We start from the raw sequence: 26,303 nt of genomic DNA, 5'->3' as shown, positions 1-26,303 counted from the left end.
GGGTGGATCTCGGGAACTGGATGGCTACCTCGGCCTAACCAAGACTCAAGGAAGAGCACTGGAGTGAGAGTCCTCTGTGGGAAGAGCACTGGAGTGGGAGTCCAGAGTGGGAGTGAGTGTGACTGGAACCGGCTGACTTTGCCCCTCAGTGGCTTTCCCGGGTCCCCACTCCCTGTGTGTTGGGCTGCGGGGTGCCCTCTCTTACCTGGGTCTCAGGAAAGCCTTGAAATCTCCGGGCAGGGGTGGGGGAGAAGTGCTTCAGGAGACTGAGGCGTGGTTGTTGGTGGAAGTGGGGGGCGTTGTTGAAATACATGAAGAGCCAAAGAGGAAAATCCATTAGCATGGTTTTCAGTAGCTGGGATGAGAGGCCGGCCGTCTCCTCCCTGTCAGTGGGTAATTTTTCCTCCTCAGACGTCTGAGGAAGAATCTGATGCTGAGGCGGCTGCCCAACGCACACAAATACAACTATTTCCCTGGGAAAGGGCGGCTGCTCTGTAACGGGTGGAGGTGCCGGACCCTTCCTGTGTGCGCGTGGCCGGGACGCTCTAAAGGTCTGCATTTAATTTGCCGGGGAGAGGGGTGGTGGGTGCAGGGAGCCGCCTCGGGGATGGGGTCTCTGCTGAGGTCAGGGGTGACCTGAGTGTGTGCCTGCATCTGCTGGAGTTCGGTCCTCCTCTCTGAGACCCCTGTAGCGTCACAGCCCACCCCCATCCCCTCTGGTCTCTCTGTGAACCCTCCCGGGGTAGGGGGGCTGCTTCCCGTCTTGCCCCTGCAGGGTGCTGGGTTTCCAGGATTCCCTGACCCCAGCCTCCACGTTCCTGAAAACGGTCGCAGGGGAGCTGAAGGCCATTGTCCCCTTCCACTCCCTTCTCTGTCATTGCCGCCCTGCCAGGAAGAAGGCGGGTCACCCCCAGCAGACACAGTTTCCCCCAAAGAATCCCGGTGCTGTGGAGGGAGACTGTGTGGTTGCTGCCCGTGGGCCCTGCTGAGGGTCACGTGGACACCACCCCCCATCAGGGCAGGGGTCCCGTGTCTTGGGGGCGGGGAGAAGCAGGACTGGGGTGAGCCTCCCCAACCCGGCTCTCAGGGATGCTGAGAGGAGCAAGCTGCAGGGCATAGGGCAGGGGGGGCTGGGCGGGCTCCAGATCTGGCACCTCGCTCTGTGCCAGTGACGCGGGATGGCTGAGTCTCTTGGGGGGGAGCAGGGCTCCCCCGTGCAGGCTATCACTGGACCACAGGGTGGTTCGGGCCTGGCTCTGCAGGCTACCAGGGCCCAAGGGTGCTGATGGGGAACTGCAGCTCTGAGGATGGAGCCGGGCTGCGCCTGGCCCCGCTGCCGTCCCCTAGCCCAGAAGGGTCAGCACCGCCCGCCCGCCCAGGGGAGCCCCCCCAGCAGAAGCCCAGGGACTAGGACTGGCGGGGGAGGGGAGACATGTGCCCGGAGTGGGCCGCCCCGTTTGGAACAGCTCTGCTGCCCCTTTTCCTGGCTCTGGGCTCTGCCAGCTCAGGGTGGAGCCAGGCGTGTCCCAAACTCCTGAGGAGGCATTTCCGGAACTGGCCTCTACTTCCCGCAAGCGAGATGAGGGGGAGAGGGGGCACTTCCTCTACCCCTCCTGGGAGCCCCCAACCCTGTAGAAGGAAAAGACAAGGGGGGGGGAAAGGGAGAAGAGGCTGTGAGCTGCCCGCAGGGGGGCGGGGGGCAGGAGCAAGGGAACGGGGGAGGGAGCAATGGGCAGGGGGCAGAGGGCAGGGGGCATGGGGCAGGGGGCAGGGTCAAGGCGGTAGGAGAGGGCACGATTGAGGGCAGGGACAGAGGGCGGAGAGCAGAGGGCAGGGGGCAGGGAGTAGGGGTCTGCAGTTCATCCTCTGTCTAGTATGAATGCGTCTGCAGCTCAACCCACTGTTCATCCCCCGCCCCAAATGTTAAGAAAGAAAACTTGAGACCACAGAAGCCCCCAGGGCCATGGCTGGGAACCCCCCCACCCCACACCTTGACAAACATCGAGATCCCATCTCTGGCTTTATGTAACTGCAGCTTCGGGCAAGGGCAGTTTTCAGCGCTCCTGGGTCCCCGGCCCAGCTGCATCGTGAAGCTTCTTCCGCTGGCCCCGGGTTCAGTGTGAGGGCGGTGCCTGACCACTCTTGGCCACGGCCAGTCCCTGGGCTGAGGTCCCGGCCTGCGGCCAGTCTGGGCGCTGTCTGCCCTGTTTACCGCGGAGCCGGGAAGAAGCGAACCAGATGTGGTCGGGGTAGCCTGAAGGAGGTCGCCACCAGTTTCTGGCTTCTCTGGCGGCAACTAATTGAGGGCGAGAGGCTCCAGAAGGAAGGAAGAAGCCGGGATTGGAACGGGAGAGGGAAGCTTCAGCGTCGCCATCGTCCTGCTGGGTGACCTCAGGCGAAGCACTGGCCCTCTCGGAGCCTGGACAAACACAAGCAGAAAGAAGTTCTCTCTGTGCCAGGGCAGAGAGCATGGGTCTGCATAGCTCGCCTTGCAAGGGTTGGCCCCGGGCACAGAGTCAAGGGAGGGCAAGAATTAGGGCCCGGCTGGATTCTGGCTCTTGCTGTTTGTTCACTCTCGTAAGCTCGAGAGAGGAGTCAGGGCTTCCCCCGGCGACACAGAGCGTCAGAGGAACAGGTTGTGGTCCCCGATGGCAAAGCGTTTTGATACCAAGCGCCAGCTCCGGTCCATCCCTGTGGCCCCCCCCAGAGCCTGGCCAAAGGGAGGAGGAAGCCGTGTTAGTCAGACTCAGCAGGAAGGAGAGAGACAATCAATTGTGGGTGTCTGTGGCGGTTGCAGCCTGGTGCAGGGCTGCCAGGCAGGGGGCAGGGAAGTCCCAGCTGAGTGCTGGGGGCAGTCTGGGCACGGGCGGGGGGGGCATCCAGTCCACCGTCGCTGGCCTTGTGACTATCTGAAAGCACTCAGGAGGGTGTCAAGCTTCCCACTCGGGTCTCCCTTCTCAGCAGAGCTGGGCTTGAACACGCGCCTGTCAGCATCTGTGTGTTTTGAAAAGACGGATGGAGTGATTTAAAAAAAAATTAATCTATTTATTTTTATTTTGGGGGCCATTTCCCTTTCCCGGGGGCTGGCAGTGCTGTCGGACTGCCTTGCAGAGAAGGGCAGGGCCTCCCCCTTCCAGGTGAGGGGACACTCTGGCAGAGTCGGGCTCCCGTGGGTGACCAAGATCTGCTGTGCCTTGTGCGACAGCTGACCCAGGCACGCTCCTCTGTGCCCCTGGCTCCTCCATGCTTACATCTGTGTCTTGCCCACACAGCCAGGAGCGGCCAGGAGTGGCCAGGCATGGGCCAGGACTGGCCAGGAGTGGTCAGGAGTGGCCAGGAGTGGCCAGGCATGGACCAGGAGTGGTCAGGAGTGGCCAGGAGCGGCCACGAGTGGCCAGGCATGGACCAGGAGTGGCCAGGAGCAGCCAGGAGTGGCCAGGAGTGACCAGGCATGGACCAGGAGTGGCCAGGAGTGGCCAGATATGGGTCAGGAGTGACCAGGCATGGACCAGTAGTGGCCAGGAATGGCCAGGAGTGACCAAGCATAGGTCAGGAGTGGTCAGGAGTGACCAGAAAGGATCCAGAATGGCCAGGAGTGGCCAGGCAGGGCCCGGAGTGACCAGCCTCCCGGGCCTATTGTTGGGGACTTTTAGGAGACACTGTCCTTGCAGCCGGCTGGCGACCTGCCAGCTTCCATGCCCAGAAATCAGGTGGACAGGAAGGAGTGAGCAGGGGCGGGCAGGGGCCTCTCCCGGGGCCTCTCCTGGCCAAAGTGGTCTTTTCCGCAAAGTGGACGTTAACCCTTCCCGCTCCTGCCCGCGGCTTGGGAACTCTAAATCGGGCCTGGACCGGCTGCTGTTATTATTCCCGATATGAGAAGGAGCCCCGCGGCCTCGGTGGGGGCTCCAATGCCTGACCGGCCCCTGCTGGCTGTTTATGCGGGTGTGGGAACCTGGAAGGGGCCCAGATGGCTCTTCCTCTGGTTCGCTCTCCCGGCCCTTGGCTACCCTCCCCGTACCTCGCCTCCCCCCTCGCGGGCCTGTGGCTCCCACGCTGCCCACTCGCTGACCGCACACGCGCCTGCCCCACGCCCCGTCCCGCAGATGACCCACACACCTGTCCCCGGACCTTAGGGAAGGTCCTCGAGAGCAGGGCTGGGTCATGAGGATGAGCAGCACCCGCTCCTCCGTCCCGACACCCACCCCTCCACTGTGGCTCTTGGGCTGTGTGGCCTGACCGAATCACTCGGCCTCTCTGGGCTTCCGGTTTCTCCCTCCCAGCAGGGCCAGGCTCCCAGCTGGCACTGTTGTGCAGGGACCTGGCTCTCGGTCATCCTGAGATGAGGTTCTCTGTGCCCCCTTGGACTCCCAGACTCGGGCAGCGGGTGAGTCTCTGTGGAACGCAGCCTCTGCTTTTCCCTGGGGCTGGGGAGCTTCGCTTCACTCTCCAGTGGCTCGAACCCAGGCCAGGAGGAAATCGAAGATGTCAGAGCAGGAGACAGACAGAGCAGGCAGCATCTGCCGGCCCCTTCCTCCCCATACCTCCCCATGGGTCTTGCACTGGGGACCAGGGGAACAGGGACAGTGGTGGGGTTGTCACTACTGGCGGGAGAGAGGGGGTGGATCTGGATGGAAACACTCAGGCATCCTGCCTGTCCCCTGGACGGTCCCCGGCTTCAAATTCCCACACACAGCCTCTGCCGGAGGTTTTGGAGCTGACTCCCTCCCTCTCTCCCTCCTTCTCTTCCTCCTTCCTTCCTTCCTTCCTTCCTTCCTTCCTTCCTTCCTTCCTCCCTCCCTCCCTCCCTCCCTTCCTTCCTCCCTCCTTTCCTTCCTCCCTCCTTTCCTTCCGTCTCTCCCTCTCTCCTTTCCTCTTTCCTTCCTCCCTCCCTCTCTCCCCCCTCCCTTCCTCCCTCCCTTCTTTCCTTCCTTCTTCCCTCCCTCCCTCTCTCCCTTCTCCTTCTCCTTCCCTCTCCCTCCTTCCCTTCCTTCCTTTTCTTCTGTTGTGTCTCTCCTTCCTTCCTTCCTTCCTTCCTTCCTTCCTTCCTTCCTTCCCTCCCTCCCTCCCTCCCTCCCTCTCTCCCTCTCTCCCTCCCTCCTTTCTCTCTTTTTGGGCCATACCCAGCAGTGCTCAGAGCTTACTTCTGCCTCTGTGCTCAGGGGAGCGTATGCAGTGCTGGGGTTGAGACCTGGTCAGCGGCATGCCAGGCCAGCACTGTCCTATCTCTCCAGCCCTAGGATTTCTTACCCAAGCTGCCACCTGGGCATCCGAACCCTAAAGTGTCAGTGACCCAGGTGGGTCTTGCCCAGGCTCACTTGACATGTAGCTGGGGGACTGTGAACATGCCACCAGAGGGTCTCACAGGAGTCGACACAGCATGCTACGGGGACTGCGCCCTTCCCCAGTCCCTCCTGCACGGGGGTCTCCCAAGGAGGCCCTGCGAAATCCATTTTGAGAACCAGAGACCTTTAGGTGCTAATGATGTTAAGACCCCAGAAGGGGCAGGAGGGCCCTGGGGATCCTGAGGGGGCAGGCCTGCTAGAAGGTTCCATCAGTAGCACACATCTCTCTCCCTGCCAAGAACCTTCGGTTTTCCTTAGGTGGGTCTTAATCAACCACCTAGAGAGGCCCTTCTTTCAATGTTGACACTTCTCAGTGGCTGACATTTCTGGATTATTCTCTCTCCCGTCTTCCTCCCAGTCCTACCCCGCCCCCATCCTCACCTCTAAATCAGGGGCAAAAAGGGGCTTTTCCTTGAGAAGCTCTGGAAACCGGGTAATTTACCCTAATAATCCTGCCCCAGTCTGCTGGAGTTTGGAGACCTTGGAAATATATCAGACCCCGTCCCTCATCGATAAATTGTGATTGGGGTGGTTTGTAGGGGCTCTTGGGGTCCTACTTCAGTGAGGCGCCCCCAATTCCATAAGCCAGAGTTTCTCCTGGTTTTCTGGATCACACGGTCTTTCTCAAAAATCCCTTCCACAGGCTCTGAGTGGTGGTGAACATGCTGATAGGCTAGTTTCGAGCTGTGAGCCCACAAAACACCCCAGCAGAGAAAGCCCGCCCGGTGCTGACACACATCTGAGGCACCTGACACAAGGGGACCTTTGCCCCAGCTTAAAGACAGGCTGATGTGACCCAGAGAGACCCATTAACTAACCTAAAGCCACACAGCCCAAGGCAGGAGCTATAGTACAGCGGGTAGGGTGTTTGCCTTGCACGTGGCCGACCCGGGTTCAATCCCCAGCATCCCATATGATCCACCAAGCACCGCCAGGAGTGATTCCTGAGTGCAGAGCAATGAGTAACCCCTGTGCATCGCCGGGTGTGACCCCAAAACCAAAAAAAGAGCCACGCAGCCCACCCCCAGATGGGGTCCTTTTCAGCGCCCCCCACTGAAGCCAGGCTGCTCTGCTTTAGAAACCAGGTACTCCCACCGCTGTGTGCAGGGGCCCTGGCTCACTGGAGCTGTGAAACCGGTTCCAGACTATGAAAGCCGGACACATGCGGGTCTACCCCAGGTCCCGGGAGCCTTGGCTTGCGAGGGTGCTGTGTGCTGGGTATGGGTGGGGAGCACCCTCATCTCCGAGGCTGATCCCGGCAGCTCCACCCTGGTTTGTTCCTGCTCTTCCCCTGGGCATGTGTGGGGGAGCCACAGTGGAGGGGGGGTGCAGGCATTCTGGGGGCTCTGATCTCATTGCGTCCTGCTTCTGCCTCTGCCATGGCGTTCACTCTTGGGGCATCTGTCTCTGTGGGATGGGGGTGGGTGACCCTGCGGAGAGGGGGCTGGAGACCTACCTCAGTGAGCCACACCCACAGCGCTGCCCAGAGCCCTGCCCTGCAAACTCAATGAGCAGCAACACAGGTGGGCTGTCTGAGGGGGTCGTCCAACAGGGTTGGGGGTGGTCCCTTAATAGTGATGCTTGGGACTGGAGAGAGAGAGTGGAGAGAAAGTCCAGCAGGCAGGGTGCTTGCCTCACACATGGCCTACTCGGGTTTGATCCCTGGCACCCCATATGGTCCCCCAAGCCCTGCCAGGAGTGATCCCTGAGGACAGAGCCAGTCGTAAGCCCTGAGCAGTGCCAGGCGTGTTTCCCAAAATTTAAAATTATACACAAACAACAACAACAAATAAAGCTTATTGATTTTTTCCCCCTCTGCCGACTCTAGTCACGTGTAAATGTCTGTCAACCATCTAAAGATACACATTGCTCCTTTCTTTTGCAGGAGGCATACCTGGAGATGCTCAGGGCTTACCCCTGGTTCTGTGCCCAGGAACCACACTTGGAGGGGCTCAGGAGACCTTATGGGGTGCTGGGACTGAATCCGGTCGGCCCTGTGCAAAGCAAGTGCATCACTCTCTCTCTCTCTCTCTCTCTCTCTCTCTGCTCTCTCTCCAGCCCTGTTAACCCACTGGTGATGCTTTGGTATTTGGTGATGCTCTTTTACTCTATCTCCTTTCAGTTTTTGTTTCCCCAGTGCAGTTTGTGCATGTGCGTGTGCGTGTGTACATATGTACTGACAAAGCATAGCACTGCACTGTAGCACTGTCCTCCTGTTGTTCATCGATTTGCTCGAGCGGGCCCAGTAACGTCTCCATCGTGAGACTTGTTGTTACGGTGTTTGGCATAGCGAATACGTCACGGGTAGCTTGCCAGGCTTTGCCGTGCGGGTGGGATACTCTCGGTAGCTTGCTGGGCTCTCGGAGAGGGGCGGAGGAATCGAACCAGGCTCAGCCAGGCCAGCTGCATGCAAGGCAAATGCCCTACCGCTGTCCTATCGCTCCAGCCCGACAAAGCATAGTTTTCCAAAAATGATAGATCAAGCCGGAGGACAAAGGTGGGTGTCATGTGTTTGAGGGTCCGGCAGGGTGGTCAGGCCAGGTCTCAGGAGAACCAGAGAAGCTTGTTACTTAAGGCATCGGGGAAGGTAGCGGGGGAGGGCTGGGCAGGAGAACAAGCTGGTGAGTGACCCCTTGGGCACTAAGAAGAGATTTGGCTACCAAGCCAAACGCTCTACAGACTCACCAGTTACTCTACAGGCACCAGCGTTGCCTGTTTGAGAATCCCGCAGATAACAAACCAGAGCCTGATGATGTTCCTGTCAAACAGGCAGGCCTCCCTCTTGCCTCCGTCCCCACATTTGGCTCCTTTCCCTTTGCAGTGTCTGTGAATTCTTTCCGGTCAGCCTCTCAAAAGTTTTAGGGACCTCACCTTCACACTTAGCACTGTAGCACTGTCATCCCGTTGTTCATTGATTTCCTCGAGCGGGCACCAGTAACGTCTCCATTGTGAGACTTGTTGTTACTTGTTGTTACTGTGTCTGGCATATCGAAAACGTCACGGGGAGCTTGCTAGGCTCTGCTGTGCGGGCGGGATACTCTTGGTAGCTTGCCGGGCTCTCTGGGAGGGATGGAGGAATCGAACCTGGATTGGCCATGCACAAGGCAAACTCCTTGCTCTGCCCTGTACTATCTCTTCATATGTTAATTTTCTTTTAAAAGTCTTAAATTGTCCAGAGCAATAGTACAGCAGTTGGACATTTGCCTTGCACGCAGCTGACCTGGGTTCTATCCCCAGCATCCCCATATAGTCCCCTGAGTACCGCCAGGACTAATTCCTGATTTCAGAGCCAAGAATAACCCCTGAGCATTGCTGGGTGTGCCCCTCCCTCCTCCTGCCCCCCAAAAGAAGTCTTAAAGTATTGTTGGGCTAGGCTGGTTACTGTTAGTGTTCAAGTTTCTGGTACTGAGATACAGTTACCCCACCCCCCTATCATCAAAGCATTATCCTTATGTCCCTTCTGGTCCTCTACTTCCAAATTAACTTCTAGTGTTTGGGGGTTAGATGCCAAGAAGTAGAATAACTGGGTCGTGTGGGTATTCTTCCTTTTTTGAGGATTCTGTTCTCCACACTGTTTTTCCAGGAGGCTGAACCAAATATCAGATTCGTTTTCAAAAGAGAGGACCTTGGGTGCCCAAAGGCTGATACCCCCTCAGTGAGCAGCTTGATTGGGATGCCCTGTCCCCAGTGGGCTTGGGGGGGCATCCCAGGGCAGCTACATATGCCTCTCTAGTTTTATTGTCAATTTCCCCAACTTTTTTCTGAATTTTTGGAGATCAGATAATTTCCCCAACTTTTTTCTGAATTTTTGGAGATCAGATATTTGTCCCGTGGAACGATCTCCCTTTTCTTCCCCCTCTTTTAAGCACCTGAGCTGGAGTGATCGCACAGCAGTAGGACATTTGCCTTGCATGCAGCTGGTGTGGGTTCGATTCCTCCATCCCTCTCGGAGAGCCCAGCAAGCTACCGAGAGTATTCTGCCTGCATGGCAGAGCCTGGCAAGCTCCCTGTGGTGTATCCAATATGCCAAAAATAGTAACAACAAGTCTCACAATTTATCGTGAGATGTTACTGGTGCCCGCTGGAGCAAATCGATGAACAACGGGAGGACAGTGCTACAGTGCTCTTAAGCACCTGATAAGCAACAGTGATTCAAGACAGACGTGGAATAGCTTAACCTTGTCAGTCGTAGAGACACAGACTGTCAAGAAGAAGGTATGTTCCTCTCCTGGACTCCTGTTGATTCAGAGAAGCTCCCAGCCCCCAGGCAGTGCCATGCCTGAAGCCTTCACGCAGCCCTGTAATTGTGTTTGGAGAATGAGATACACTCAGAATTCCCGGCCTCTCTTCTCTGTAGGACTCTTCACAAGATGCTCTCTGACTCCCCTAACTTTCTTTTCTAATGGAGGGTAAAAGTTCCTGAGGCTTGATCTCCACTCTATGAATTTTAAAGCTCTCTTGTTTCACATCTTGGGAAAACCCATCAAAATGCTAATGGCTCTGCAGTCTAACCCTCCCACAGACCCTTTCAGACATTAGAATATATTTGCATGAAGTGGGTGGGGGTGGGGCCGCGGGGTGCAGGGAAGTTGTTGAGGGAGTTGGGGGGGGGGGCAAGCTCCCAGACTGCACCACGGCTCCCGGGCTAGAAAGTTGGGATTTGTAGCCCATCGTGGCAAGAGGCAGCCCAGCTGGAGTGGGTCCTGGACTTGGCCCCATTTCTCAGTTCCTGATTTCTCCGCTCTCGGAGTCCTTACTAACTGCAGGGTGGCTGGTTTGGAACCATCTCTCCTTATTTGTGTTCTGTGGTTTTCTAACTCGGCTGTGTTCCGAGGCAGAGCTGCATGGCGTCATGTCTATGTGGAGTTCAAGGAGACGAGAACTGGATCAGTACTGGCACCCAGTATCTCACTCTGGAGTGCGTGGGTCCGTATTGCAACCCTGGGGAATCTTTGTTCCAACCGCCCAAGGACCAGAGAACTCATTTCCATCCTGAGACTGAGGGCCTGGGGGTTTTGGGAGGGCCACAGAGACCCCATGTAGACTGGACTAGGGTCAGGGCCTCGAGGACTTGGGTGCACACAGAATCCTGGATTCTGGTTCTCCGTCAGTCTGGCTTAGCTCTTGTGATTTTTCACATGTGGTGTGACCCTTCTGAGCCTTGATTTGCTAGTCAGGAGGGCGCTGGCCACTGGGTGGGAAAGTTACAAGGCTCCATTTTTTTTTTTTAAATGAATCACCATGAGATACAGTTACAAAGTTGTTCAAGATTGGGTTTCAGTCATACAATGTTCCAACACTCATCCCTCGACCAGTGTACATTTCCCATCACCAGTGTTCCCAGTGTCCCTCCCACCAACCCCCACCCCCAACCCCCGAATGCATCTCTCCTCCTCCTCCTCCTCCTCCTTTGCATTATGGTTGGCAATACTGTTACTGAAATGTTATCATGTATATCCCTTTACACACTTTCAGCTAGCAATTCCTGTCCAGAGTGATTATTTCCAACTATCATTGTCAAGGTAATGATAGTAGTCCCTTCTCTATCCTAACTGGGGCTCCAGTCTTGCAGGAGTTAGTTCTGGGAAATGACACGGTGGGTCACGCCCACCTTCAGTACTGGTTGCATAACCCACTGGGCTTTCAAGTGCTCGTTTAAAGGGAGAGATTCCTGGCTCTGCAGCTGATGTGCAGAGTCAGCTGCCTTTCTCCAGGAACTGCGCACAGACACACGTTACAGACACACACACAGACACACACACACACACACACACACACACACACACACACAGAGAGGCTGCGGCCTCCTTTTCTCTTATAAGATGAGGGTGACAATGTTCCCGTTGCAGTGTGAGAGGGAGAAGAATGGAGAGCAGTGTAAGTGAGGCAGTCTGATCCCTAGGTCGAAGAATGCATTCCTCCGACAAAATCAAGGGGAGCCAATCAAAGTGAGGTACTTTTTATTAGAGGGAGCCAATCAGGGAGTAGTTCTCATAGTGGGAGCCAATCAGAAGTGAAGCCCGTAGTGGGAGCCAATCAGAGAGTGCCTGGGGTGAGCCGATCAGGAGCCAGTTCCCCTAGCGGGAACCAGTCAAAGTGTCAGGGCTGCACTGGATGTGACTCAAGGCTTCTCCTACGCTCAGGAGATGTGGACAGTGATGGTGTCCACATCTCCTGCAGATGTGAATGTCAGAGATTCTAGGCTGGTAGGTGACTGCAGGCCACAGGCCTATGGGCAATGCTGAGCCCGGGAGAGGTCAGTAAGAAAAATTACACTGAGTACAAACAGCTGCAGGCGCTCATTTCTGGGATGGGAGATAAACCTCCTTCCCCCTGGCTCCTCCCCCAGTCACCCAGGCTCCGAGTGCCCTTTGCCCACTGGGCATACTCTCTGGGCCCCTTAGGTTGTGTCCAATTACCTGTAAGGTATTGCAGAGCAAAAAGAAATCCCAGTTTTCCCGGGGAATCTCCTGGTTTCCCATTCTGTCCCTGGAGTCCAGTGGGCAGTCCTGGATAATGGCTCATTTTGGAGCAGCTTGGTGGTGGGATACTGGTACCCAGAGCACTTCCCTAGCGCCGGGAGACCTGGGTGGGTGAGATTGGAGGCAGAGAGGAAGCTCTCCTGGATGGAGAGAGAAAGATCAAAAAGGAGGCTGGTGTTGGGTCCCTGGCGTCCTGCAGTCATAGCAGGGAGCGACCTGCCCTTGTGCGTTTCCCCCCACCCATCCCCCTCATCCCCATTTCCCCCAGCACCTCTGGGTGTGGTCCCCAAACAGAAACAGAAAAAGGGCTGCCCAGGGCTTGGAGGGGTGGGGGCACAGCAGGAAGTTGGCGTCGGTGGGCCTCCCTCAGTCCCACAACACCCTCTTATATTGCTCACTTAAAACAAAGCTAAACAAAGCCCAGGCTTGGCTTGTAGAGTCAGAAACTGCAGAGCTTCCCTGGAGAGCCCGAGTATCCGGGCATCTGGCTGGCGGTGGCTCAGCCTGGATCCTGGGGTCTGGCATCGGTGTGGGGACTGTGGCTGAGCTGGCCACAGAGTGGACACCGCCCCTTCCTTCCTGGGGCATCCGACCAAGATTCCTTGTGGTCACAGCACTCAGGATCACTCTTCCCCGCAAGAGCCAGGAAGCCTAGGTGGCTAGAGTGGAGGGAGCAGGAGAGATTATTAACAGGGGCTCTCCAACAAGGGAAGAATCATGGAGCCCATTAGTTCCCTCCCACCTTTCTTGGCTGCCTTGTCCAGGAAGCCTTCCTGGCATTTCCTTTTATCCAAATCTAGCTTACCCTTTTCTCCAAATCTAACTTATTTGGAATTAGAGGGTGCCAAGAAACTCTAAAGCAACATTCTTCAGCGTCCTTGGGGAAGGCTAATTCTTCAAGTTCAGGCCTTGTGAATTAAGTGTTAATGTGTAAGTAGGCTATAAGAGTTTATAGCTTATTGTTGTTTAGACATGGGTGGGGGGGGGGAAGGAGAGGGGCCAAAGACTATAATACCAATCATGGCCATCACCCTTTTCACAGAAAGTAGTAATTATTTTTTCTTTTCCTTCCTTCCTTTCTTTCTTTCTTTCTTTCTCTCTCTCTCTCTTTTTTTTTTTGGCTTTTTGGGTCACACCCTGCAGTGCTTAAGGATTACTCCTAGCTCTGCACTCAGAGATTAATCCTGGTGGTGCTCAGGGAACCATATGGGAAGCTGGGGATCCAACCCACGTGGAAGGCAAATGCCCTACCCGCTAAACTATCACTCCACCACTCTAGTTTCAGTAATTCTTGCTGTCTGTTTATTGAGTGTTTATTTTGTGCCGAGCACCACAGGAAGGACCCATTAGGTTTCCCAAGGCTCAGGGAAGTTTGGGTCTCCTTGTGGTACCATTCACCACCTTGATCAGGTCTAGGCAAGAGGTATCTCTGATGCCTCCTTCCTGCCTTCTTGTCCTACAGATTCACAGCGGGATGAAGTCGCAGGACAGGGTGGTGCAGGTCTGATGGTGTTTGACTGAGTGGTCTTTGCTGGGCTCCACAAACTCTGGAGAACTAAAGCAAGGCACCATTCAGAGCCGGAAGATGATGTGTGTGGCTTCTCAGGGTCCCAAGAAATAATAGAAGTCAGGGAGAGTCATTCATTCCCTCCCTTCTCTCCACTGACCTCCCCTCTGTTTAAAGCATTCTCTTACAGGTCCATTCATCTCCTATCTGTCTGTTCCATCCCTGCATCCACCCATTCTTGCAGTTATTCATCTTTCTGTACTTCCGTCCTTTCGTTCATGCACCCAACCACTCACCTATACATCTAATCATCTATGTCTCCATGCATCATACCCATTCATGGACTCATCCGCTCTTCTGACCATTTATCTGTTCATTCATCCACTCACCCACCCTTCCATCTATTCAAATATCTATTCTTCCATTAATGCATCCAGATGTTCATGCATGCATGCATCCATCCATCCATTCTTCCATTAATACATCCAAACTTTCATGCATCCATCCAGCTGCTCAATTATCCATCTATTTTTTCACTCCCCTTCTCAATTACCCATCTGCTCAACTGTTTTTTCTTCCATCTGTCCATCCGTCTGTCCACTCACTTCTGCAGGCATGCATCCATCCCTCCATCAACCATCTTTTCATTCCGTAATTGTCCATCCATCTCTGCAGTCAACTATAACCTAGTTCCTCCTTTCTGCCATTCAGCTTATTTTTATTGCATTCCGTCATCCATCTGCCCATCCATCTACGCGAGCAGCTCTCCAGCTAACTAATAATAACATACCAAGTCAGTCAATAAACGAGGCCACGGGGACCCCCGCCGCAAGGAACTCTTAGTTTGGGGAATGAGAAAAACTGCATGAGCTGAAATGAAACAGTGTTGATGCTTTACTACCTGTACACACCGCTGTGAGAGAGCCGAGAAGGCAGTGATTCATCACGCCTGTCAGGGCCCTGGGAGGCCTTCTCGGAGGCAAGGCTGAAGGGAGGTGGGGAAGGAAGAGCAGTGAGTAGTTCATCAAGCGTTTTTTGGGGGTGGGGTAGGGGGAGGGGTGCAGGTCTGAGTTAGAGAAGGAGGGGGAGCCTTTGAGTGAATATCACTGAAGGTGGACCGAGCCTACTGGTGAGGTGTGTGTCCAGCGTGAGTTGGCTCGACTCTGGATTCTGTGCATGGTAGGAGGACCAGAGAAGGTTCTGGAAAGACAACTTCAAACCCGATGATGCAAGGTCCATTGTGTGGGCAAAGGGAGGCCATCAGGGAAGCCCTCCTGCAGGAGGGAGACACAGAAGTCTACATTTCTGGGCTCAATCTGACCATGAAGGGGCTGGCGGGCAGGATGGAGGGAGCAGAGGCCGACTTGCGAGTGAGGCCCTGGTGGGGCCTGCAGAGCCTGGGCGGTAAGCGGTCAGGAATGATTGAGGAGATTTTGGGGGTGAGCTGGGGGCTCAGCTAGGCTGGGGTGCTCTGTGAGAAATCAACAGGCTGTGTACTCTGGGTGTGAGCGCTGCTGTGTGTGTGTGTGTGTGTGTATGTGTCCAGTTTTCACGAACAACAACAGGGTGAGGTACACGAGGGCAGCTTCTGCGTTCCCCCCTCATCTTCTTCCAGGGAACCCAGGGGGCCCCCTTGCCCATGGCTTCCCTCACACAATGCAGATTTGGGAGGAAGATCTTAGTTTGGACCCTGCCAAACAGGTGGTCTGGCCCCCCCAGGTGTGTCCATGATGTGCTGCGTTTCTCAGATTCCACGGGAATCTCAAGATTCCCTTTCTTGGCTTTTACCTCCTACAGCCTCTGAAACCAGGATGGTGGGTAAAAGCAAAAACATAATTAACTGACTGGTGGTGCTTCCTGTTCTTGGTTAATAAGACGACGGTGCAGTGGTAGTCCGCGGAGTCTGGCCTTCTGGAAATGGGCTGTGGACTATTGACTGCCAGAGACAGAGAGTCTTGAACAGTACAGGTTTGAAATCTGGGGCTCTGCTTGCATGCGAACTTTTATCCGGTAAATATGTAAATGTATTCTCTCAGGATTTCCTGGATAGCATTGTCTTTTTCTCCTGTTTATTGTAAAAAATATAATGTTATGTACATATATATAATGCTGTATTTTTTAATGTATACATACATACGTACATATTTCTCTCTGTTTTTATATATGTGTGTACATAATGTATCAAAACAAATCTGTGTTAACAGCCTGGTCATCAGCAGACTCTCAGGAACTGCATTTTCTGATGTGGTAGGCAGATTCTTTGTAGATTTGGTGCTCTAACTCCCTTTTTGATCTAGGGTCATCGGTACTCATTTATCTTTCTCGGTTTATTGTTTTTGGGTTTGGGGGCCCACACTGGCTATGCACAGGGCTTTCCCCTGGTTCTGCTGTCAGGGGTCACCCCTGGAGGGTTTGGGGGACCATATGTGGTGCCGGGGATCCAGCCTGGGTCATCTGCATGTTGAGCAAGTGCCCTCCCTGCTGAACTATGGCCCCAGCCCACCAGCATGTTCCTCTTTGTTTGGCTAAGGGGTGATTGGGTTCTGGCTGGTTCAGGGGACCCTGCTATGCTGGGGATGGAGCCCGGACCTCTGGCATGCCAAGCCTGCACTGTCCATTGGGCTATCTCTCTGGCCCCAGCCCAGTCCTCTTCTTATCTTTAATCTTCAGGATGTCTCCTGAGTTTTCTGCGTTGTCAGCCCGGCAGTTGAGACCAGGAAGAGGAAGGTCCCGGGCTCAAGGCCACCCTGTATGACCTCACTTACGTGACAACTTCAAGTGGCAACATGGCTGACGGAAGCTGCTTCCCACATGCTCTCCTCTCTTGCTTTCTTTTATGGGGTTCTTAGAAGAGAATGATGTTGGTCTGAGCACTGTTCTTTGAGGACATGCTGTGGTGGATTTAACCCTTTAGCCTGGACTCACTTCAAGCCTGGGTGGGGAGGGCGCAGAACCTGAATGAGTCTGTGCCCAAAGGGCACAGCCCAGACCACCAGGCCAGGCTTTTTTTTGGGGGGGGGGAGTCATACCTGGCAGTACTCAGAGATCACTCCTGGCAGTGCTGGGGTGCTGGGGACATAATGAGGTGCTGGAGAATCAAACCCAAGTCGGCCCACATGCAAGGCAAGCTTGGTATCCACTGTACCATTGCTCTATCCCCTTCCTTCCTTCCTTCCTTCCTTCCTTCCTTTCTTTCTTTCTTTCTTTCTTTCTTTCTTTCTTTCTTGGTGGTGTCAGGGACTACTCCTGGCTCTGTGCGCAGGGATCACTCCTGGCAGGGCCTGGCAACCCTGTGGGGTGCTGGGCACCAAACCTGGGTCAGCTGCGTGCAAGGCCAGCACCTTTCGCACACGGTCATCAGTACCATTTCCTGTCTCCCAGCACCAACATCTTCTCTTTGGGCTCCAAACTCTGGATTCTTTTCTCCGGGGGCGGGGGAGGGGGATTTGCAAGGGGAGGGGTCATTGGAGGGAGCCGGCCTCGGGGTGTCACATCTGCAGTGACCTCCCTCTGCTGCGGAGGGAAGGAGAGCTGCTGGAATGAAGTCTCTGGGGAGGGGAGGCATTCCACACCCAGCTGGTTTCTCTCCCACCACACAGATGTGCTGAAATGGGAAGGAGGGTTGGTGCCGTTGGAGGCCAAGCCTGCAGACGGGTAATAAATGAATCTCCGGGCCACGGGAAGGCAACGTTCCACTGAGTCGAGACAGGAGCCGCCCCGGGCTCCAGAGCTCCAGGGCTCCAGGTCTGCCAGACCTGGGAAGTAATTTGGTTATCAGCGGGCCCTGCCTCCCCACTCTCCCGGGCAGCCTGAAGCCGCTTCCCAGCCAGGCTGTGGCCTTTAATTTCTTTAATGTGTGACACTCCCCCAGACAGGCTTGACATTAATACGCGTTCCTTGCGGTCCCCAGAGCTCATGAAAGCTCATTATCAGCTTGGAGCTGGTAAATGCGACTGCCGGCTCAGGTGGGCTGGAGCGGCCCCCGGCGGGGGTGGGGGGCTGGGGAAGGGTTCTGTGGCTGTGGGCCCGGAGGAGCCCAGAAATCAACTCCTGTGGCTCAGGCAGACACTGAGGCATGGGACCATAGGAGGGGCCTGGAAAAGTCATTCTTTGAGAGGTGGAGCAGAAGGGGACATTGGGGTTTGGGTCACACCTGGTGGTGCTCAGGGCTTCCTCCTGGCTCTGCACTCAGGGATCCCTCCTAGAGGGACTTGGGGGAGCTTGTGCAGTGCTGGGGATCAAACCCGGGTTGACCATGAGCACGGCAAGCATCTGACACCGTGTCTGCGGGGCAAAGCCATCCTCTGCGCTGAACCCTGGGCCCGAGTCTGCGCTGCTCTCTAAGGTGTGCAGATCCAGGGCGCAGGAAGGAGTTTGAACGTGGACGGGCCACGCTTGCCACTCCCGCTGACCACTCGCAGGCACCCGGGCTGGACCCTGCCTGGACATCTCCACACATCCACAGGGTGTGCGGCAGATACGGGGTGATCACAGGGGGAGATGGAAATCCCTCCCTCCCTGCCCCTGCCCACTGTGTCCTGGGTGAGGGAGTCTGGGATGGCCATGACCACAAAGGATGCTGGACAGCCAAGAACAAACGAGGCCACTCTCAGACTCCTGGTAAAGGGGACCACCTGAGCCGGGTAATAGTGAAGGCAGATGGTCAGACCCCCATTATATGAAGGGTCAGGCCATCTGTGTGCCACCCCCCCCCACACACACACAAACAGACAGACATACAGACAGACACACACACTCATATCCCCCGTGTGATGTTCAGATTTTCTCAGTACGGTAGTTGTATCTGATAGATGCTGGCAAGAAGAGCTTCATTGCAGTTAAACATGAGACTTGCACATGGGAGTGAGAGTGCAGCAGGGAGGCACTTGCCTTGCACGTAGCTGACCTGGGTTTGGTCCCCGGCACCACATAGGGTTCCCCTGAGCCCCTCAAGGAGTGATTCCTGAGCACAGAGCCAGGACTAAACCTGGAGCACTGCAGGATATACCCTCACCACCCCACCCCCACCTCCAAAAAAATAGAAGAAAAAAAATTGCACACGTGTCTATTATGTTCTTGTGTATATATTTGTGATACCGACACACTGTATATACATGGGCTGTATACGTTTAGATGTATATATGTCTCTGTGTGTGGAAGCAAGTCCCACCCTACCACCCCCATCCCCTGCAATTTGAGAGGAGAACTTTCCCAAGAAATCTGTTGTAAGCTGATTGGACAAGTGAAGAAACAATTACCTTTAATTTCTATGGACATTTCAGAGAAAATACCCAACAGACCTGGCAAATGATACCAAATAACGCCTATGAACTAAGAGAGCACTTGTGGAGAGTAGCTGCAGGTCACGAGGTGAACAACAGGCTGGCGGGGTAGTTCTGGGAAGGGGCTTCTTCATGCTCGACTCCAGGCAGCTCCCGACAGCAACACCAGCACAGCAGGTTGTTCTGCTTTTTTGGACGTTTGTCTCAAAAGCAGAGATGCTCTTGGATTTTCTTGTTGTTTGGGCCACACCCAGCAGTGCTCAGGGTTTACTCCTAACTCAGTGCTCAGGAGTCACTCCCACTTGGCTCAGGGAACTGTTTGGGGTGCCGGTGATTGAACCCACATATATCACATATCACGGCCCTCCCGTTGTTCATCGATTTGCTCGAGCGGGCCCAGTAACGTCTCCATCGTGAGACTTGTTGTTACTGTGTCTGGCATATCGAATACGTCACGGGGAGCTTGCCAGGCTCTGCCATGCAGGCGAGATACTCTCGGTAGCTTGCCAGGCTCTCAGAGAGGGGCGGAGGAATTGAACTCGGGTTGGCCATATTGGCTGCGTGCAAGGCAAATGCCCTACCGCTGTGCGAGGTGATTGAACCCAAGTCAGAGATATGCACAGCCAATGCCCTACCTGCCGGATGTGTTATAGCTCCCACCCCTGGATTTCTTTTGATGAGGGAAAAGTGGTATGAGAGTGGGTCTTTCGTAAAAGTAAAGGGGTCTAACAGGAACTCACACAAGGCAGGAGATGCCTGCTGTGTGCGTGTGTGTGTAAGCATGTGTGTATGTGTGTGCATGTGTGTGCATGTGCACGCATGTGCGTGAGTGCATGTGCATATGTGTGTGCACGTGTGTGCATGTGTGTGCAAATGCACACTTGTCTAGGCAGATCTGTTTGTGCATGTGCATGTGATGAATTCCCCACATCGCAGCCTGCCCACGATTGGCATGGGGTGCTGTGGGTGGACAGTGCCCTGAGGAAGAGATCACCAGATCCACCTGGATCTCCTCCGACCTGGCCCTGTTTCCATCTGCTGGCGGGAAGCTGTGGCCAGCTTCCATGTAGGCTGCTCCATGCTGGCACCTGGAGAGTAGAACTTGACCTCACTGCCCTCTGTTTCCCCATGTGCCTGGGCTTGACAGTCCACAGACCTGCAGGTCCGCCCCCCCTGCACCGTCTCATGACAGGACCTTGGGCACTTGCTGTGGGACTTGACTCAGCAGTGCTGGAGACCGTGAGGGTCACCCCCACAGTGCTCAAGGTCATACCTGGGGGTGCTTGTGGGGAGGTGCCTGGAAATTCAGGAATTGAACTCAGGGCCCAGCTCTTAACTATCCCTGGCCTTTTAATAACAACTCTCTCTCTCTCTCTCTCTCTCTCTCTCTCTCTCTCATGCACGCGCAGAGCAAATCCTGAGACTGCCCAGAAAGTGCTGGAACTTTCTCCCCGCCCCCCGGAAGGAGCAGACTCCAATTGAAAGAGGTAGGATTTGGCGACAGGGCCCCTCTCAATGTATTCCATTTTTGCTCATAAATTCCAAATTTGATTATACATGGATGGACATGGAGAGTATCATGCTGAGTAAAATGAGTCCGAGGGAGAGGAACAGACAAACACTGATTTGTGGGATATAAACAAAACAGAGTATGAGACTAATAGCCAAAGACAGTAGAAACCAGGGCCGGGAGGACTGGCGGTGGTTGGAAGCCTGCCACAAATGGGCCGGAGAGGGCAGTTAGGACAGAGAAGGGCTCACTACGGCAATGACAGTTCAGATGATCACTCTGGACAGGAACTGGGTGCTGAAAGGAGAGAGGAAAAGTCTCTGCCATGGAGGCAGGGTTTGGGGGGAGGGGGAGGGAGGGAACCTGGGGACACTGGTGGTGGGAAACGTGTACTGGGGAGGTGGGGAGGGAAGGGTGTTGCAACATTGTATGACTGAAACCCAAGGATGAGTAACTCTGTAACTGTGTTTCTTAATGATTCAGTAATTTTTTTTTTTAAGAGGGACTGGGCTCTCCTCTCCCCTCTCCCCTCTGTCCAGACCTGGTCTGGGTGTGAACGCGGGAAGCTCTCAGCTCCTGCTGGGCAAACAGAGGTGTCCTCATTCCCCCCCCCACCCCAACTCAAGATGTTCGTTCAGGGTTGGACATCCAGTGAGACGGGTGTACCCCGGTGCCCATGGTGAATGGGTCAGATGCGCACTGGCCGTCTTCATCCCCACTCACCCGCCTTCCTGGGCCTCCAGCCGTCATGTCTTGCCTCCAGTGGCAGAGATTATTTTCCCTGCGTGGGGGCCCGAGATTCCCCTGAGATAAACCTGCCCGAGGTCCGACCGAGATCCGAGCGGGAGGCAGAGGAGGGTGTTTGTGCCAGGGTCTGCGTGAGCGCCCCCACCCTCAGGTGTCTGGGTCCCGAAGCCCACCGGCCTTCCCCCATTTCCTGCTCTGCCTCCTCACTCAGCCACCCCCAACTCCTCCCTTCCCCATCGAAGCGCTTGGTGTAGCCCAGAGGCTGTCCCGGCTGGTTTTCTTAGGAGAAAGCACGGAGTGGGGTGAAGAGAGGGAGAGGTGGACAGCCTAATTTCCCAGGACATCTCTGCCAGGGGCTGGAGCAATAGCACAGCGGTAGGGCGTTTGCCTTGCACGCAGCCAACACGGCTGACCCGAGTTCTATTCCTCCGCCCATCTCGAAGAGCCCAACAAGCTTCCAAGAGTATCTCGCCCACACGGCAAAGCCTGGCAAGCTCCCCGTGACGTATTCAATATGCCAAACACAGTAACAAGTCTCACAATGTTACTGGGCCTGCTCAAGCAAATCAGTGAACAAAGGGAGGACAGTGACAGTGATCTCTGCCAGGGACCCGCACAGGTGCTGTGTCTTCTTCACCTTCCTAGGGTAGGGGTGACCCTCACCCCTCTTATTAGCCAGGAAACTAGCCTGAGCCTGGAGCAGATGCAGAGAAAACCCCGCCGGGAACCATATGGGCAGTGGGAGCCGGCCCGACGTTGCCCGGGTTCTGCCCTTTGGGGGCTGTTAGACCAGGAGGCAGCTAGGGACTCCATCGCCCCCAGTCTCTGTTTTCTCATCTTTAAAATGGGTAGATTTTATAGCTCGACCCTGCAGGGCAAAGACAGGGGATGTGTCCAGTGAGTTCTGTGTGTAGTGAGCAGTGACAGCCCTGGGAGAACCTGTGCCACCTGCCCCCATCCTCCACAAGGTGACCTCTGCGACCAGGATCTTCCCTTGGGATGTCAGAGGGGCGGTGTTTGTCAGCAAACAGAGGGTGTTTCCCTGGAGACACATACCTCTCTCGGGGTGCGTGGTCTAAAATAAGGCTGCGAGAGTCCTGCGCTGTGTCAACTGCCCGTCGCCTCACTCCCGGCTCCCCGAGGTGTGAAAGGCTCTTCCTGAGAGTATGTGGAGATAAGAACGTGCCCCCCCCCCATTGGAAAGTGTTGGAGGGGGCACGGAGTTGACAGGGAGAGGCGTAGGGTCCCTGGGAGAGGGAGGTGGGCACAGTGGTGTGGGACTTTTATGCATGAGAAACCATTATTAATAGTATTATAAACCACAGAATATCAATCAATAATTTAGAAAGAAAGAAATACACACACACACACACAACAGTGCATAGACAACAATGAAGCATGTCCTCAGAGGAAGGAGTCCGTCTGTGTTGCCAATGAGAAGGTGGGGACAGTCTCTCCAGGACGTGGGGTCTCTGGCCCTGCTATCCTGGCTGCAAGAAGAGAAGACTGAGCAAAGGCGGCTGGCCTGGGGCTGGAGCGATAGCACAGTGGGTAGGGCATTTGCCTTGCATGTGACCGACCTGGGTTCGATTCCCAGCATCCCATATGGTCCCCCAAGCACCGCCAAGAGTAATTCCTGAGTGTAGAGCCAGGAGTAACCCCTGAGCACTGCCGGGTGTGACCCAAAAAGCAAAATAAATAAATAAATAGGCGGCTGGCCTGAGTGGGTGAGGGTCCCGCCCAGCATGCAGGGGGTCTGAGGGCAGGGCTGAGAGGCAAGAGGAGGGGCACAAGTTGTGGAGGGCGAATAAGAACGGGCCCACGAACTGCCTCCAGGCGCCGTTTAAGCGCATTAACGACCATGATCCAGAGACTCACAAATGAACCTCGGAACCGAGCAGCTCGCTTCAGAGATAGCTCCAGACCCCAATTATTTAAATTTTTAGAATCCTGGGAGTGCGGAACTGGAAAAGCGGCAGCGTGATATCTCATACCTTTTTTTTTCTTTCTTGTTGAATCACTGTGAGAAAGACTCTTACAGACTCTTGTACGACTCATAACAAGCAATACTGCACTGTGGCGCTGTCCTCCCGTTGTTCATCAATTTGCTCCAGCAGGCACCAGTAATGTCTCCATTGTGAGACTTGTTGTTGCTGTTTTTGGCATATCAAATACGCTCTGAGGAGCTTGCCAGGCTCTGCCGCGTGGACAGGATACTCTCAGTTGCTTGCCGGGCTCTCCAAGAGGGTAGGAGGAATCAAACTTGGGTTGGCAGCGTGCAAGGTGAATGCCCTACCCGCTATGCTATCATTCCAGTCCAACAAGCAATCATTGTCACTATCCTCCTGTTGTTCATCAATTTGCTCGAGTGGGCCCAGTAACGTCTCCATTGTGACAACTGTTACTGTGTTTGGCATATCGAATATGTCACGGGTAGCTTGCCAGGCTTTGCCGTGCGGGCGAGATACTCTCGGTAGCTTGCCGGGCTCTCCGAGAGGGGCGGAGGAATCAAACTCGGGTCAGTCAAGTTGGCTGTGTGCAAGGCAAACGCCCTACCGCTGTGTCACCAATTGTTGTGAACAACTTTAGCACTATAGCACTGTCCTCCCATTGTTCATCAATTTTGCTCGAGCGGGCCCAGTAAGGTCTCCATTGTGAGACTTGTTGTTACTGTGTTTGGCAGATCGAATATGTCACAGGGAGCTTGCCAGGCTTTGTCATGAGGGTGAGATACTCTCGGTAGCTTGCCAGGCTCTCCAAGAGGGGCGGAGGTAATCGAACCCAGGTCGGCTATGTCGGCTGCATGCAAGGCAAAATGCCTTATCCACTGTGCTATCGCTCCAGACGTGAACAACTTTATGAAAATAAAATTTAAAAAAAAGAACGGGCCAGAAAGGACCATCTCTCACCAGCCTGCGCAATTCCCGGGATGGAGATGGAGGGCAGGTGACCAGCCTGGAGGAAGTGGGCATGACTGTGCTTGGTTTTACCCCCGTTTCTGTGCTGACTGCCTTTGTGGGCTTTATGGGCAACACCGAGTGCCCTGATGGCGGAAAGCAGACTGCCTGCTGCTTGGGAAGGAGCCAGCATCCCAGGAAGGGGGTTCTGTCATTGTGGGGAGCGCCAAAACCCCATCCGCCTGCACTTCCGGCAGAGAACTCACGCCAGGATGGGTCAGCGGCTGTCCTCAGGACCGGCCTCTCTCTTGCCCCTGCCTCTGTGTCTGGGATGATCCACGTGTGAGGGGCTGGGGGATAGGTTCTCTCTCCTGCCATCTCCTGCTTTTCAGGCCTGCATTTGCCAGAACTTTCTAGACATGGGCCAACCTCTCCCCTAGCCCCCCGCCCCCACCCCCTGCCACCTCCCCTGTGGGACTTTGCTGTCCTCTTTCAGTTCCTGGATGTGAATGAGCCTTTGCTTCCTCTGACAAGCTGCTTCCCACTTGCCAAAGGTGTCTCATCCCCTGCCCCGTTACCTTCCCTAGAGGAAGTGGAGTGCATGGATCTGTTGTCCCCTTCGTGACTTCTGATTTGGGTGCAGTGGTGGGGTGCAAGACAGCCAGACACGCAGACTATTCAGTCAGTGGGCGACGCCTCCCTGACTCAGAGGAGAGATAAGAAGTCTTCATCCTCCTCAGGGAGAGGAACGCACAAATCATTGCATTTCTTGTTGTGCAACCCAGTGAGCAGAGAATGCCCGTAGAAGACCTGTGCATCATTTTCTGCTGCCGTATCCACACAGTGAATCATGGTATGGCTGAGGGAGAGTTTGTAAACCCCCAGAGGTAGGAAGCAGGGCAGGGCCCCCCCATCTTCAGGGCCACCATCTGCCAACAGCACAGACGGGTGGGAGTGGGCAGCCGCCAAAGGCTCAAAGGTCTGGCCCACATGATTTGCATGCCGGAACCCTAAGTTCCCTCCTCAGCTCCACATGACTCCCTGAACTCCAAATGCTGCTAAACTCGTTTCTGTTTGGTGCTGAATAATATTTCACTGCATGGGGTTACTGCAGCTTATCCACTCACCTGTTCGAGAACATCTTGGTTACCTTGACATTTGGGCAATGATGAATAAGGTGGCATCAACGATCATTGATGTCAGGAGAGGGGTTCGGCAGGGTGATACCATTTCACCAAAACTCTTCAGTGCCACCCTCGAGAACATCATGCGACGACTGGAATGGGAAGGAATGGGAGTGAAGATAGATGGTCGGCAACTACACCACCTCCGCTTTGCTGATGACATTGTTTTAATAACACCAAACATCAGCCAAGCGACACAAATGCTGGCCGACTTTGACCATGAGTGTGGAAAGGTAGGACTACAGCTGAATCTTACGAAGACAATGTTTATGAGAAACAGCCTCGTTCCTGATGCCCCATTCGCTCTCAACGGAACGACCATCTCTGAATGCAACAGCTATGTGTACCTAGGTCGAGAAGTCAACATGACAAATGACCTGGCACCCGAGCTGCGCAGGAGGAAGAGAGCGGCTTGGAAAGCCTTCAAGAACATCAAAGAAATAGCTAAGAGGACGAAGAACCTCCGGCTCCGGACACATCTCTTTGATTCCACTGTTCTTCCTGCATTAACATATGCCTCAGAGACCTGGGCCCTACGCAAACAAGATGAGAACGCTATTCAGGTCTCCCTAAGAAGAATAGAAAGAGCTATGCTTGGAATATCACGTTTCACTCAAATGAGAGAGAGAATCCGGAGTTCTGACATCTGTCGACGATCAAGAATCAGGGATGCTGTCTCATTTGCCAAGGTGTCAAAAATCAGATGGGCTGGTCACGTAATGAGATTTAAAGACGACCACTGGACTAGAGCTGTTACTGACTGGATTCCACGGGATGTCAAAAGACCGCGTGGCCGCCCACCTACCAGATGGTCAGACTTCTTCGTCAAGATCATGAACGATCGGTTTGAGGCCCTTCATGTTCCTGGAGCGAACAGATGCCATTGGGCTACACTAGCACGCGACAGGGACAAATGGAGACATTACTGGCACCCGCTCGAGCAAATCGACGACTAATGGGAAGCTAAGTGATTAAGTGAATAAGGTGGCTATGAACTTCTGGGTGGAGGTTTCTTCATGGACAGAAATGAGTAGCTCATTTGCATACACACCAAGGGGCACGCTTGTGGGAATGTTTGCTAAGCATGTTTTTAGTTTGGGAAGAAGCTGCCAAGGTGTCTTCCAAAGAGCCCTCTGTGTTGTGCCCCCTCCAGCCCTGAACGAGAGTTCCCGTGGCTCCACAGATGCCCGGCCAGCATCTCACGGTGTCAGTCTTTGGAGCATGGCTGTCCCAGTAGGTGTGTGATGGTGTCTCCTGGTGGCTTTCACCTGCATCTCCCGATGATGTGCGGTGGGGCCCATAATCGCACACGCTGCTTTCCATCTGTGTATCTCGCCTGACTTCTCTCTTCA

General features: G+C 54.7%; 1 protein-coding gene and 1 pseudogene across 1 annotated transcript in view; one reads left to right on the top strand and one right to left on the bottom strand.

Moving 5' to 3' along the window:
* The window catches only part of LOC130043001 (heat shock protein HSP 90-beta-like), a 157,219-nt pseudogene that overhangs the window by 87,831 nt on the left and 43,085 nt on the right, over nucleotides 1-26,303 (bottom strand).
* TSPAN18 (tetraspanin 18) overlaps nucleotides 20,023-26,303 on the top strand; it is a 122,651-nt gene continuing 116,370 nt past the window's right edge. The window contains exon 1 of the mRNA XM_056138356.1: nucleotides 20,023-20,100. The gene's annotated coding sequence lies outside the window, so the exon portion shown is untranslated. The remainder of the gene's footprint in view (nucleotides 20,101-26,303) is intronic.

This window comes from Sorex fumeus, unplaced genomic scaffold, assembly GCF_029834395.1.
Source record: "Sorex fumeus unplaced genomic scaffold, SorFum_2.1 ptg000007l, whole genome shotgun sequence".
NCBI lineage: Eukaryota > Metazoa > Chordata > Mammalia > Eulipotyphla > Soricidae > Sorex > Sorex fumeus.
Note: the sequence above shows the minus strand (reverse complement) of the source record. Positions and strands in the feature narration are given on the sequence as shown.